Source organism: Carassius gibelio, chromosome B12 (genome assembly GCF_023724105.1).
Source record: "Carassius gibelio isolate Cgi1373 ecotype wild population from Czech Republic chromosome B12, carGib1.2-hapl.c, whole genome shotgun sequence".
Classification (NCBI taxonomy): Eukaryota; Metazoa; Chordata; class Actinopteri; order Cypriniformes; family Cyprinidae; genus Carassius; species Carassius gibelio.
In genome coordinates this window covers 23295538-23297672 of record NC_068407.1, presented here as the reverse complement: position 1 = coordinate 23297672, position 2135 = coordinate 23295538, and the positions used below count along the sequence as shown (strand labels likewise).

The 2135-nt window shown below is 40.2% G+C and overlaps 1 long non-coding RNA gene across 1 annotated transcript in view; it reads right to left on the bottom strand.

Moving 5' to 3' along the window:
• Positions 1 to 384: 384 nt before the first annotated feature.
• LOC127968961 (uncharacterized) overlaps positions 385 to 2135 on the bottom strand; it is a 6153-nt gene continuing 4402 nt past the window's right edge. The window contains exons 5-7 of the long non-coding RNA XR_008156188.1: positions 1613 to 1961; positions 855 to 1398; positions 385 to 566 (exon numbers count right to left, since the gene is read on the bottom strand). This is a non-coding gene — a long non-coding RNA (uncharacterized LOC127968961). The remainder of the gene's footprint in view (positions 567 to 854; positions 1399 to 1612; positions 1962 to 2135) is intronic.

Here is a 2135-nt window from a genome sequence, read left to right as displayed (position 1 = left end):
TGCGCAACATTCACACGCTGGAGCTTCAGGTCAGCATTGATGGTTTGCCACTTTATAAGAGCTCAGCAACACAGTTCTGGCCCATCCTAGGGACACTGCAAAACATCAAACAAGAGGAACCAGTGACAATAGGTTTATTTTGTGGCACAAGTAAACCTACATCCCTAGCAGAGTACCTTCAAGAATTCATCTCTGAAGTAAATGAATTAGCTAAAGGATTTGAATTTGATGGAGTGATGTTCAATTTAATACTCTCTTCGATGGTCTGTGATGCACCTGCCCATGCATTCCTGAAAAATGTTAAAGGTCACACAGGCTAACACGGATGTGAAAAATGCACACCTGAAAATAGAATGACATTTCCAAGAACTGACATGCCTTTAAGAACTAATGAGATCTTCAGAAATAAGACAGATGCTGATCATCATCATGGTCCATCACCTCTTGAAGAAACATCCCTAAACATGGTCTCTGGTTTCCCCCTCGACTACATGCACCTTGTGTGCCTCGGAATCATGAGACGGCTTCTTCTCTTGTGGCTAAAGATGGGTCCTCTGACTTGTAGGCTGTCAGGATCTCAAATAAACACATTGTCAGAAAGACTGTTAAATGCTCGGAGAAGTGTGCCCATGGAGTTTGCAAGGAAACCAAGGGCACTGAGAGAAATTGATAGGTGGAAGGCAACAGAGTTTAGGCAGTTTTTACTGTATACCGGACCTGTCATGATGAAAGATCTCCTTAACACACAGGTGTACAAAAATTTCTTGATACTTTTTGTGGGAATCTTTATCCTGTGCAACAACAGTTGAAGTTCAGTTCAGTTGAAGAATACTGTGATTATGCCAATGACTTACTGGTGCTCTTTGTCTCTCACTTTGGTCAACTGTATGGTCCACAATTCTTGTCCTACAATGCACACTGTCTTGTACATCTTGCAGATGATGCAAAAAAGCATGGTGTCCTTGACAACTTCAGTGCTTTCAAGTATGAGAATCACCTAAACAAACTCAAAAGACTTCTGAGGAAACCAACATGCCCACTCAGTCAAATAGTAAAAAGACTCTCAGAAATGCAAAGATGCTGCAAAAAAACTCACAAAACCAGGCCACATCTGCTCAAAAAACCACATGCGACTGGTCCTCTTCCTGCATCCTTCCATGAGGCGACACAATATAAAGAGTTGAGAACAAGCCCTCACACTCTGAAATTGGATCAGGCAAACAGTCACGTTTGCATTGGCGGCAAAGTTGCTAAGCTGCAAAACATCATTTCATTAAGGGATGAAATTTATGTTGCTTACAATACCTTCAACCACCAGGAATCCTTGTTTGACTATCCACTGCCATCCTCTACACTTGGCATTCATTTAGTGGATGACCTCTCAACAACAGTTGATTTCTGCAAGTTTGAGGAAATAGAGAGCAAAATTTTTCTTGTCCCCTATCACAATCAATTCATTTCAATTCCTCTTTTACATATGGAGTAATTCTTTATCAGCACTTTTTGTTTCATAGTTCATGCATTTCAAATACATTGTTCAAAATTAAGTTTCATTTAAGAGTTAATGAAAAATACGGGTTTCAGGCTTGCAAAAAAAAAAAAAAAAATGTACCTAATCGTGGAGTTTGAGGGAGAAGGGACGACTGGACCAGCTTCCAAGTCCTGGTATGCAGATGGCTACTCCTGGTGGCCACCATATAAAGATCTTGACAGGTTGCTGAAGAGTGTTAGGACAATGGAGGCACCACAGCCAGAAAAAGGGTGGACCCGACATAGAGCAAGAATACTGCACGAGTCTGGTAAGAGTAAATGGTGCTGTAAATTAAACAATGATTTTCCCCAGATTACCTGTAGTGGTCGACCAATATATCACCAATGCCAATTTTTCAAATATCGGCATCAGCTGATAAGTTATTCTGCTTGGCTGATGTGTTCGAGGCCGGACTTTTATTTTGATGGCACTGAGAATGAGAGCACCAGAGCACAATTCAATTCAAGTTTATTTGTATAGCGTTTTTTACGATTCAAATCATTGCAAAGCAACTTTACAGAAAATTAAGTTTCTAAAATATTTAGTTGTAGCTTTTCAGTGATGACTGTCAGTTTATGTGCATACGGTAGAAAAATCAGAAGAA